This window comes from Lycium ferocissimum, chromosome 4 (genome assembly GCF_029784015.1).
Source record: "Lycium ferocissimum isolate CSIRO_LF1 chromosome 4, AGI_CSIRO_Lferr_CH_V1, whole genome shotgun sequence".
Lineage (NCBI taxonomy): Eukaryota > Viridiplantae > Streptophyta > Magnoliopsida > Solanales > Solanaceae > Lycium > Lycium ferocissimum.
In genome coordinates, this window is record NC_081345.1 from 44,543,063 (window position 1) to 44,556,902 (window position 13,840).

Below are 13,840 nucleotides of genomic sequence, written 5' to 3' on the forward strand. Positions count from 1 at the left end.
ATTTTCATTTCATTCCTTCATCAAGGAGCGTAGGACTATGGGATAATACTCAAAATACCCCCAACGTTTGACCAAAATCCCAACTACACACCTAACCTTTGCGGGGTCCTATTACCCCCGGACAAATTTTTTCGCAGCAAAATGGCCCTTTTTGCCGATGTGGCAGAGCGTGAATACACCGCCTCTGCTGGCCACGACGGCCTTTAAAAATGCACCGCATCCGACCGTTTTGGACGCCAACTAAGCCGCCACATATGATGCCAAGTAGATAAAATTTGAACTCCCTCCATTTTTAGGCTACTTCATCTTCATCTTCACCCTATTTAATATCCATCCCCATTTTTTGTTATCAAAATAATATCCATTATAAACGAAAATCTCAATTGAAGAAAATCCACATATGATTCCGAACAACTTGTTAAAGAACAACTTTCCACCATAAACGAAAATCTAAAGAAAAAAAAATGAAAAATCAAGAAAGAAAAAGGAAAAATCCGGAGAAAAAAAAATAAGGATGAAAAATCTAATCTTGTTAAAGAAAATCGATTGGAAGTTTTGTTTGGAGTTGCTACTTGTTGCTTGGTTGGAGTTGTTTAAGCACTAATTTTTGAGTTGATTTGGGGAGAAAATTAAACTCCATTGCTAAGAATTTGGAGAAAGTTTGGCGAAGAACACCAAACGGGTTTCTCTAAATTCTTGATTGTTTAATCAAATTAATGGATGAACTTTGTTCTATTTGGTGTTAGGAAGCTTCCTTTCACATTTGGGTTTGTTTGGATTAGATTTGAGCAAGTTGGTGTGATTTTTTTTTCAACTCCTAATGAAGATGATGATGATGACGATGATAATGTTGATGAAGATGAAGGAGAATTGGGTATGGGTTTTCGGCATCCTTAATAAAAATGGAGTATGGAAAATTGAGAGATTTTTTTTGAAGAAGAAAGAAGAGTAGATGGATGGAGGAAGGAGGAAATTAATAAAAAATGGGGCAAAATTAAACACGTGGCGTGGGCTGTGCGCGTGTGGACAACCGCCATTTAATATTTGGGGGTTAGCGTATTGACCGCCACATCAAAAAAAAGGGCATTTTGATACCGAAAAAATTTGTCTGGTGGGTAATAGGACCCCGTAAACGTTAGGTGTGTAGTTGGGATTTTGGTCAAACGTTGGGGGGTATTTTGAGTATTATCTCGTAGGACTATCATTACTTTGGCACAGTATTGATTTCATTTTTTTTTTAATCTTTGATAGTGTCTGCCAGACTCATCACATCAAGATAAATTTTACCATCAAGCACCCAAGACGAGCTTTTGCCGATAAAGATGAATTTAAATGATACACAAGTAAATGAGTTAATAAAGAAAGGTAATACCCAATTCAATGTCCACAAGGAATTGCTCACTATTAATCCATAGCACCACAAAAGCATATTGATAGTGCAAATCCAAACCTTCTCCCTTCTCGAGTTAGGCATACAACATGTGGCCCTTTCAAGTACCCAAACATGGGAGGGATTAAAACAGATACCATAAATATGATTTTAACACAGTGAAGGATTACCAAATAGAATACTTATATTGCACTCTTGTAACTCCAAGAATTGTAATTAAAATAGAAATCAAAATTAAAATGGCCAAGTCTCGTGCCGATAATGTATTATGAAATACTATTAAAAGAACACGACAACAAAAGATATAGCCAAAAAAGCTGGGGGAGAGAGAGATTTTATTGCTCTTTCAATTGCTATGTAAATGAACTGAATTGACTTAATACTCAAAATACCCCCCAACGTTTGACCAACATCCCAACTACACACCTAACCTTTGCGTTGGTCCTATTACCCCCGGGCAATTTTTTTCGCATTAAAATGCCTTTTTTGGCCGATGTGGACAGGAGCGTGACTACACCGCTCAGTGGCGCGTTATAGCCTTTAAAAAAAGCATCTGATGTGTTTTAAAATGCCAACTGGACTGCCACATAGATGCCACATAGATACCACATAGATAAATTTAAATTCCCTCCATTTTTAGGAATATGCTCTTGAGAAATATGCTCTTGAATGGCCTTCTAATCCTTCCTCTTTCAGGTGAACACCAATTAATTACTCTTTAAATGTTTCTTCTAATTGTGTTAATGTGGCTTAATTTTTAATTCATTAGTTTCAATTTACGACAAGACACTTCCCGCCCATCACCTCCATTACTTTCATCCAAAGTCCAAACACTATCGTGACGAAGCTCACCCTGAAAATGGAGGGGTGATCGGAAAAAAAAAAAGGACGCAGTAACACCTGCGAGAGAAGACACAAAATATGGCCGTATCCGACCCTTCTGTCGGGTGAGTTCCCGCAAAAGACGAAACAAAGAGGCAAAGTTGTTGTTGTGACGCCGATTGACGGCTAAATTTCGCCGAAGTAACCACAGAGATGAAAATAAATTGTAAAGGAAAAGAAGGGGAAAGGAGCACAGGAGCGTGGTGGTGCCATTTGGGGTCGTGGCTGGTGGATTTGGGAGGGTCGTCGTCGACGTCCTCCAGCCGGGGGTGGTCCGGTTGGTTGGTCGAAGAGACAAAGAGAGCCAACAATGATCTTTGGGAAAGCGGACGAGAGGAATAAGAAAAGAAATTAAAAATTAGAATTATAAATCAAAAAAATAATAAAAATGAAATAATTACACGTGTCAGCGCGTGTGGACAAGTCACTATTAATAATTGGGGGTTGGCATATTGGACCGCCACATCAAAGCAAAAAGCATTTTAATGTCGAAAAAATTGTCCGGGGTAATAGACCAACGCAAAGGTTAGGTGTGTAGTTGAGATTTTGGTCAAACGTTGAGGGGTATTTTGAGTATTATCTCTCTTTTAGAAGAAAGTTTAAGCCGCGAGACTTTTCGTGAAGCCGCGCGAGGCTTTTCGTGTCGCTAGCAAGCTGCCTGCTTGAGCTACTTGCAAGCTACCTGCTTAAGCTACTCACAAGTTGTCTGCTTGATTATAGCTTATCCAGTTGACTGTATATTTTAATGAACATCCATAATACGGTGTATTTATAACATTGTACAATTTTTTGTTTATTACACTGATTTTGATGAAACTGAAGCTATTTTTACCAAAGGAGAAAATTAACATTTAATTTCATTCATTGGTGGTTGAGCATTGGTCAATATAAAAATTATTGTTACACACTGATTTGAGAAGATAAAAGGTGTAATTTTTGAAACCTCTACTGTTTAGGTATAAATGTCTGAACTTTAAGCATAAATGTTGAGATAATAGTCAAAATACCCCCCAACGTTTGACCAAAATGCCAACTACACACCGAACCTTTGCGGGGGTCCTATTACCCCCCTGGACAAATTTTTTCAGTAGCAAAATGGCCCTTTTTTGCTGATGTGGCAGTCCAATCTGCCAACCCCCAAATATTAAATGGCGGTTGTCCACACGCGCCTGGCCCACGTGCCACGTGTTTAATTTTGCCCCATTTTTTATTAATTTCCCCCTTCCTCCATCCATCTACTCTTCTTCTTCAAAAAAAAAAAAAAATCTCTCAATTTTCCATACTCCATTTTTATTAAGGATCTGAAAACCCATACCCAATTCTCCTTCATCTTCATCAACATTATCATCATCATCATCATCATCATCATCATCTTCACTAGAGTTGAAAAAAAAATCACACCAACTTGCTCAAATCTAATCCAAACAAACCCAAATGAAAGGAAGCTTCCTAACACCAAATAGAACAAAGTTCATCCATTAATTTGATTAAACAATGGGCAATTCGCAGAATTGCCCTTCTTTTGGGGTGGTCTTTAAATTTTGCCCCTCATATTTGCGGTCTTTAAATTTTGCCCTTCATATTTGTGGGTCTTTAAGTTTTGCCCTTAGCTTGGATACTCGAGGTTTTGGGTTAACCCCCGCTCAAGCATAAAATAAAGAAATAATTTCGCAAGGCAGTGCTGGAGGGAAGTCGTCCGTCCTCCGGCATAACTTCCTTAAGGAAAAACTAAAGTTATGCCGGAGGGGCATAACTTTTCCTCAAGACATAGTTTAGTTATGCCTTATGGAGCAAAACTTTTCCTTAAGGAACTATGCCTTATGGGGCAGACTTTTAATTAAGGCATAACCAAAAGTATGCCTTAACTAAAAGTATGCCTTAACTAAAAGTGTGACTTGAAAAGTTTAAAAAAAAAAAAAAAATTCTCAAGGCAAAGTCCGTTTCTCCTAAGATAACTTCCTAAGGAAAACTAAAGTTATGTCGGAGGGGCATAACTTTTCCTCAAGGCATAATTTAGTTTTGCCTTATGGGGTAAAATTTTTTCTTAAGGAACTATGCCTTATGGGGCATATTTTTAATTAAGGCATAACCAAAAGTATGCCTTAACTAAAAGTGTGTGCCTTTAAAAGTTAAAAAAAAAAAAAAAAAAAATCTCAAGGCAAAGTCTCATTGCCCCCAAGATAACTTCCTTAAGGAAAAACTAAAGTTATGCCTAGGGGCATAACTTTTCCTCAAGGCATAATTTAGTTTTGCCTTATGGGGCAAATTTTTTTCTTAAGGAACTATGCCTTATGGGGCATACTTTTAATTAAGGCATAACCAAAAGTATGCCTTAACTAAAAGTGTGCCTTTAAAAGTTAAAAAAAAAATTCTCAAGGCAAAGTCCGCCCCTCCGCAAGATAACTTCCTTATAAAACTAAAGTTATCCGGAGGGGGCATAACTTTTCGTCAAGGCATAATTTAGTTTTGCCTTATGGGGTAAAATCTTTTCTTAAGGAACTATGCCTTATGGGGCATACTTTTAATTAAGGCATAACCAAAAGTATGCCTTAACTAAAAGTGTGCCTTTAAAAGTTAAAAAAAAAAAAAAAAAAAATTCTCAAGGCAAAGTCTGGTTTCTCCGAGCATAACTTCCTTAAGGAAAACTAAAGTTATGCCGGAGGGGGCATAACTTTTCCTCAAGGCATAATTTAGTTTTGCCTTATGGGGTAAAATTTTTTCTTAAGGAACTATGCCTTATGGGGCATACTTTTAATTAAGGCATAACCAAAAGTATGCCTTAACTAAAAGTGTGCCTTTAAAAGTTAAAAAAAAAAAAAAAAAAATCTCAAGGCAAAGTCCGCGTCCCTCCGCATAACTTCCTTAAGGAAAACTAAAGTTATGCCGAGGGGGCATAACTTTTCCTCAAGGCATAATTTAGTTTTGCCTTATGGGGCAAATTTTTTCTTAAGGAACTATAAACATAAGATATTTTTAATTAAGGCATAACCAAAAGTATGCCTTAACTAAAAGTGTGCCTTTAAAAGTTAAAAAAAAAAAAATTCTCAAGACAAAGTTCGCCCTCCTCAAGATAACTTCCTTAAGGAAAAACTAAAGTTATGCCGGAGGGGGCATAACTTTTCCTCAAGGCATAATTTAGTTTTGCCTTATGGGGTAAAATTTTTTCTTAAGGAACTATGTTTTATGGGCATACTTTTTAATTAAGGCATAACCAAAAGTATGCCTTAACTAAAAGTGTGCCTTTAAAAGTTAAAAAAAAAAAAAAAAAAAATTCTCAAGGCAAAGTCTCATTTCCTCCGCATAACTTCCTTAAGGAAAACTAAAGTTATGCCGAGGGGCATAACTTTTCCTCAAGGCATAATTTAGTTTTGCCTTATGGGGTAAAATTTTTTCTTAAGGAACTATGCCTTATGGGGGGCATACTTTTAATTAAGGCATAACCAAAAGTATGCCTTAACTAAAAGTGTGCCTTTAAAAGTTAAAAAAAAAAAAAAAAAAAAAAATTCTCAAGGCAAAGTCCGCCCTCCCAGATAACTTCCTTAAGGAAAAACTAAAGTTATGCCGGAGGGGGCATAACTTTTCCTCAAGGCATAATTTAGTTTTGCCTTATGGGGCAAATTTTTTTCTTAAGGAACTATGCCTTATGGGGCATACTTTTAATTAAGGCATAACCAAAAGTATGCCTTAACTAAAAGTGTGCCTTTAAAAGTTAAAAAAAAAAAAAAAATTCTCAAGGCAAAGTCTCCCCCCTCCGCATAACTTCCTTAAGGAAAACTAAAGTTATGCCGTGAGGGGGCATAACTTTTCCTCAAGGCATAATTTAGTTTTGCCTTATGGGGTAAAATTTTTTCTTAAGGAACTATGCCATGGGGCATACTTTTAATTAAGGCATAACCAAAAGTATGCCTTAACTAAAAGTGTGCCTTTAAAAGTTAAAAAAAAAAAAAATTCTCAAGGCAAAGTCCGCCCCTCCGCATAACTTCCTTAAGGAAAACTAAAGTTATGCCTGGAGGGGGCATAACTTTTCCTCAAGGCATAATTTAGTTTTGCCTTATGGGGCAAAATTTTTCCTTAAGGAACTATGCCTTATGGGGGTATATTTTTAATTAAGGCATAACCAAAAGTATGCCTTAACTAAAAGTGTGCCTTGAAAAGTTAAAAAAAAAAATGTCTCAAGGCAAAGTCTCGCCCTCCGCAAGATAATTTAGAATTTAGAGAAACCCATTTAGTGTTCTTCATAGCTTTCTCCAAATTCTTAGCAATGGAGTTTAATTTTCTCCCCAAATCAACTCAAAGAATTAGTGCTTAAATAACTCCAACCAAGCAACAAGTAGCAACTCCAAACAAGCAACTTCCAATCGATTTTCTTTAACAAGATTAGATTTTTCATCCTTATTTTTTTTCCGATTTTTCCTTTTTCTTTCTTCGATTTTTCATTTTTTTCTTCGCATTTTCGTTTATGGTGGAAAGTTGTTCTTTAACAAGTTGTTCGGAATCATATGTGGATTTTCTTCATTGAGATTTTCGTTTATAATGGATATTATTTTGACAACAAAAAATGGGGATGGATATTAAATAGGGTGAAGATGAAGATGAAGTAGCCTAAAAATGGAGGGAGTTCAAATTTTATCTACTTGGCATCATATGTGGCAACTTAGTTGGCGTCCAAAATGTGTCGATGCGCATTTTTAAAGGCCGTCACGCGCCACCGGGCGTGTATTCACGCTTCGCCACACGCAAAAAAGGGCCATTTTGCTTATCGAAAAAATTTGTCCGTGGGGGTAATAGGACCCCGCAAAGGTTCGGTGTGTAGTTGGCATTTTGGTCAAACGTTGGGGGGTATTTTGACTATTATCCCCATAAATGTTAGAAGTTTGGCTTTAGATAGCCAAACTTCTGACGCATGTGTCCGCAGTTTGGCTTTGACAAATCAAACTTTTGACGCGTATGTCGGAAGCTTACTTGCACCAGAAATATGTCAAACTTCAGGAAAATTTTACAATTTCAGACACGGATTTTTGCAACTTTGATCGCGTATGTAGGAAGTTGATTATACTAAACTTATTAAAATTTATAAACTTCGGTTATAGCTTAAATGGGGGTTCAGAATCGGCTATACATGCACTTGACCCCCAAATCTCAACGGGAAAAGTGTACGAATAGCTGCTTTTGAGCATCACTGTTTAAAGAAGAACCAAAAATTACAAAGTATTTAATGTTTAGCTGCATTAGACATCAGAATCAACTTCAGATGTACGGGACGACGTTAATAATCCTGACATACGGATCTGAAGTTGGGAACTGTTTGCAACAAATTTTCAAGTGCCGAAAATTAACTGCAATAAAAAATAAAAGAAAAATATAATTTTATTTATGAATCTTGTGAGTACAATTTTATTGTTCTCTTGATTCTTCTCTCCTAAACGTCTCCGTGATTCGAGGGCCTTCGGTAGCGTATTTCTCGAATTGCAGGATGATTTGGATCTTCTAGAGATGTATTTCAATCCCTAGGAATGTCGAGCAGTACTTCGTCGTTTGGTTGATCTCCGGGAAGAACTCCGTTGGACACTCCAGGACTATGTAGTCGATGTAGCTGCTTTCTCCAGTGCTTGCTGAATGTCCTCGTAAAAGTTATGTAAACCCCCTATTTACAGTTGTAGGGAGTAGGCAACCCAAGTTTAGATGAACTCTTTTGCCTCATTCTCGATCGTCGATGTAATCATCAAGCCTTATCACAATGCTATGTGATAAGGTTGCTTGTGATTGGCCAAGACATGTCATTTTGGACACTTGGCGATTTTTTATTAGTTCTTGTATTTGACCGGAATCGCCACATCATTTGAGCACGTGGCATCATCTTGTTGGTCTTGAATTTGACTGGGATGCCATGTCACTTGACATGTGGCATGAGTTTTGGGCCTCAAGATGAAATGGACCTTAGACTTGAATTTAATTAAATGGACTTGTTGTGCAACCCGAATTAATTGTTCAACCCAAATAAATATGGATTAAATACAAATTTTGTATGAATTTAATCCAATAAAATTTATGTGTCTACGGGACTTCCAAGCTTAACTTAAGACCCCTAAATCAAAGGGGAAGTTACATAAATACAAGTAAATAAGTAAAATATTTCATAATCTACAACGATTAACTAAATTACACAATCTACAATATGTACTCTATATTTGGGGTATATGTATAATTTTATACCATAAATAAAAAAATGTTACTATGAATAAAAGGCTAATAATAAAGAGTTTCCTATATAAGTGATAACCAAATTAAATACATATCAAAACACATTAATTACTTTTCTAATCATCCCAATATACTCAACTAGCATTAATCCATAAAATAGTATAGTATTGTTTATATGATATATATTATACAATTCCTTGAACAAGTATATATATTCTTGTACTTATATATATGTATATTTCACTATTATACACTATATATAATATTATTTTTTATGTATATTAACTAGTATATACTATATATAAAATAATTTCTTAATATATATATATATATATATATCTATTTGACCACATACATTATTGTATATATATTAGGCATATATTATTTATTATATTAAATATATACAAATATAAATTTAATTGATTTTGATTTTCCTATTTCATGGAAGAGAGAGAAAAAATTGAATAGTAAATATATGATGGCGTAAAGGAAGCCAAGTTTAATGGGATGTGGTGTCAATTATTAATTAAGATCCTATTTTAGTGGTAATCCATAAGTAATTATATTATTCTATCTATATATTGTATACTGTATACTGTATACTTTATATGTTATTGTAGAGTACAATTGGTTCGCACATAGAGTAATATATTCATATATTAGGTATATCGTAATATTATATACTATATACACGAATAATATTATTATATTATATATTATATATAATATACAAACTTAAATATACTAATTTCTTCTCTTATATTCACAAACATTTTGCTATCATCTTTTCAGTTTAATATACCGGTTTGAATATACCATATACTTTCTAAGGTATATTTTCATGTACATTTCTTATACCATATTTTCCATATATCATATCTTTTCATCTGCTTTTCTTAATATTAATATATTCAAATAATTTCTTTTAGTCACAAAAAAATAATTGAATCATCATCAAGTGAAATTAAAAAAAGAAGAATAAAAAGGAGGAAGCGAAAGAAAAAAAAAAGTCATTTTAAAACGGTAGATAGAATATGGTATTTGAAATTGATTTTGTTATGTTTATTTGGAAAATTATATTCTAATGATTTTGAAAGAAAGAGAAAGTAAAAAGTGGATATGCATTAATGGTATTAACTCCTAAATTAGGTTTTATTGATATTTTAGGAATATAAAAAGTTGTATTTTTGTAATTAAGAAGTTAAAATTTTGAATAAATTGTATTTATGTAATTTTTTCAAAGCAGTTGTAATCTTTTTAATTACCATTTGAAAAAGTTGTATTTGTGTGACTTTCCCTATGATCCCTCCAGTTCCTATTTTATGACCTTCTGCATATATAAGTCAAACGATCCCGCCTAGTTCAAAGTTAAGCTCTGAGTGTTAGTAGAGTAAGTCAAGTCTTAAAAGTTTACAATTTTTTTTTAAAGTTCTGGTGCTTCAAATGGAACCCTTGTGTGTTATTAATGTTTGATTTTGCTATTTAAGAGTAGCAAATATGTATGAAGTACGCCAAGAATGACTAAAATTCAAGTACTTCCAAAAATTTAATCGGATTTCTTCTCATCTCTTCTAAAAGTTGTGCAAAACAAGCTTCTTTTATTTTATATATACATTGCAGTTGATATTTTTATCCTTACAATCTTCATTCTTCTTCTACCAATTTTGCTACCACCCATCTAATCATTAATTTGAGCCTTCCACTTATTGAACAATTTCACAATATATATTACTGAACCTGGATCGGATAATATCAATAAATATGTATATGAAAAGCAAATATCATATATTTATTGGCTTCGTATAAATATCGTTTGCTAGTAAATTTTTAGATAACGTACTTGGCAATTGGTGCCACCATGCTCTTTTTTTTTTTTTTTTTTTCCTTTTCCTTTTGAGTCTTCGTATTCCACAAATTGTTGACGGAGATACTTTATTGACCACCAACAGCCAGAGGAATGTTTTCTTGCTAGAGACTAGGAGTTTCTTACAAGTTACAAATATGACTTTGCCACGTCTAAAAAGAGGTACAAGAAAAAGGAAAAAGGATTAAAAAGAAAAAAAAAAGGGACTCTCTAATCCCTAATGTTTACGTATATCTTAACTATACTACGTAACAAAAAACGGTTGCTGTTGGAAAGCAGGAAACTTCAACCTTTGGTGGATTCACATTTCACATCTCATTCTACACATCAGATTTCTATTGAATATTTCCACTTCGCTACGTCATAATTAATTGGAATGATAAATTTCCATCCTACTATTTTAGGCTGGACCATCGGGAGACGACAATATTTTTCACGTAGACACTTCAACTAAATCTTGTTCTATTTAGACACCTGAGGTAAGGTTTGATTGTGTCATTTAAACACTTTTCGCTAAGTTGGCATAGTGAGTGTAATACACTCATAAGTGGCGGATTCAGTCAATTTTTATTTAATTTTTTCTCTTCTTCTTCCCTTTTTTCCCAACTATTTCCCCAAGCTTAAACTTCTTTAATGGAGGTTCTAAAATAACGGATTTTTATCTTATTTCCTCACCTCCATTGCTGCCATTATTCTTACTTATTCTAATATGCTTCTCAAGACTTTGATCTTCCTGTTCCCTCTGAATTCACTTTTGGTAATTTTCCCTTTTTTCAACAAAATATTTTAAAGTTTTGCTATTCCCCTTCAACACCATTATTGCTTCTAAATATCATCTGCACAAATCCCATCATTTTAAACATCAAAATTCACATACCAAATCATAAGAATTGTACTTGAAATTTCATGCTTCAAGAGTTGATTTTATAAATTTGAGCAAAATCAAGATCTGCATAATCTGAATGGGCACTTCATAAATTGATGGCCCGAAAAATCAAGAGCTTCTCGATGGAATGATTTTCTTGACCTATTCAGAACTTAATTTTAAGGACATTGGGCTAAGGATATCTAACTAAAGCTTTGATTTTAATGGAATGTGGGGGAGGGGAAATCTCAGTTGACAGGAGAAGAAAGACATGGAAGACCCGGGGGTGTCTGAAAGTTGTGTCTTGTTAAACTTAAAATTCATTTATTTTATTTTATACAAAAATGCCACGTTTTTTAATTCAATTCGTCCTTTTACGACGTCATCGGCAAGTGTATTGCACACTCCTTATATGTTGAGCTGATTGTGAAAAAAGTGTCTAATTAGTATAAAATTTGGGTAGTGTAAGGGGCAATAGGAACATCCCTAAGTTGAAGTGTCTAAGTGAAAGATGTTGACAAGTCATATTTAATTATTTAAAATTATTGAACTTATAAACTTGAGACAAAATATTCCTTTTCACTTTCTTAGTTGATGTACGTAATAGGGGCAAACTAGCTCGTCTGCTTCCATTTGTCTTTTTTCTTTCTTATTCGGTCCCGTATCTGCATTATGTTTTTTTCTTTCTTATTCGCGCCGCGTAGGGCTATAGCACTTCGCTTAGGATTTTTTCATACTCAGGACTCGAACCTAAAACCTCTAATTAAGGAAGAAGCAGCCTCTCCATTGCGCCACATTTCCATCTGATTTGATATTCTCAATGTCGCGAATTTGAAGAAAACAGTAATCTTTTATAGTATTGGTTTTGTGTTCTCTTTTTCTGTCTACGTCTTTCATGTTATCTGTTAAAGTTTTTCTTAGTGTTTTTTCCGATTCTCTTGTTTTTCTTTCGGAAGTTAGAAACAAAAGCTTAAAAAGAAAATCTGGAACATATACTGGTGATACTTATTGTAGTGAATATATTTTATATAGAGATAAAATTTAGTTCAAACTTTAGATTTACAGGTCTAAAGTTGGGTACTGTCAAACTCAATTTCGGACAAAAATGTCTGAAGTTCGAACTACCCAAACAATTTTGCAATTTCAAAAATAAGTTTGCTTGTCTTGTTTATAGATTTAAGTCAAATTAACGTTTATTATCTATCTCGTTATTGTTATAATCATATGGTTGTTCTTGTGAATCCCACACTATTTCGATTGTCAATCCAAAGAGAATTAAAGTGGTTCCTTAATTAATTAATAAAAAGTCCAAATTTGCCCATATTACTATCCAAAATGCTCAATTTTTTTTCTTTCATTACACTTTCGTCCGTTCATACCCTTCCCCATAGCAAACAATCTAGTGTTAGTTTGTGTCATTAATGCAAGTGAGCATAATGTGTATCTCCCTCTTTCATCCTCTTTGTGCTCTATGATATTATCAAGAGCCCGCCTTATATTTCCAACAAGTGGTATCAGAGCATTGGTTCGATCCTGGAAGGTGTAAAGGTAAAATTTTGGCAATCTCCATTGAAGGTGTGTCTCCAGGTTTGATGACCTATTGAGAGGCCGGCTATTTGCAAAAGAAGAGTGAATTCTTCGGGTTTGTGAAGAAAAGAACAACTTTGTTGAAAAAGGTGTCAGTCTTGAAGGACTTCACAAGTTACGAAGATAAGACAAGGGAAGTCTTCTGTGAGTTTGTCTTTGCTACAGCCAAAAGTTAGAAGGTGATGGAGAATGAAATGCCAATAGATGTGGATGCGTATACAAAGAGGATGTTGAAATTGTCAAGAATGATTGAAGAATATGAAAAAGACATTTAAGTTTAAGCGGGGATGTTGAAAATAGTAAACTTAAATGTTTAAGTGTCTAGATTCAAATGACTTTTAGGATACCAAGGTGCATGGATTTTATGTTACCTAAGTTCATTGTCTTTTGTATTATCTAGGTACATTGTTGTGTTTTCATGAAGGTCAAGTTCATAGTGAGAGTATGAATTCATTTATTAAGTATGAGTCTAGAAGTGTCTCTTGACACCTATAAAAACATCATTTGTAGTGATATTATGTAAGAGTGGAGTTTTATAATGATATGAAGTGAGCATAATGTCTATCTCCCTCTTCCATCCTCTTTGTGTCCTATGATATTATCAAGGGCCCACCTTATATTTCCAACAACTTCAACATGAAATAGATGGACTTCAGAAGTTCAAATTCTTCAAGAACAAATATCCAAATTTAGAGACTCAATTTTTCTTATGATCTAAAATTACTTTGTTAGGAGTCAACGTCAACATAAGACTTTTTCTTAGCGAGACCAAAAGTCTAATGGACGACAATAATAATGTATTTTGGATAGTAGATGGACAAATTTGACTATTTTCCTAGTTATGGGCCCACAATGTTTCTAAAGAAAGAAATTTTGCCCTTCCATGTAGGGGTGGGCACAGTACGATCTTCTATTCGATAATTTGGTTTTCGATTTTTAAGTATACGATATTATTACCGTACCAAAATTAATTCGATATGATTCAGTATTTTTAGTTCAGTTATTTTACGGTACGTAAATCGGTAACCATAATTTATTTGATTTCGACTTC

General features: G+C 34.1%; 1 protein-coding gene across 1 annotated transcript in view; it reads right to left on the reverse strand.

The window, feature by feature from the left end:
* LOC132053227 (uncharacterized) overlaps positions 1 to 13,840 on the reverse strand; it is an 88,000-nt gene that overhangs the window by 59,884 nt on the left and 14,276 nt on the right. The window lies entirely within an intron of this gene.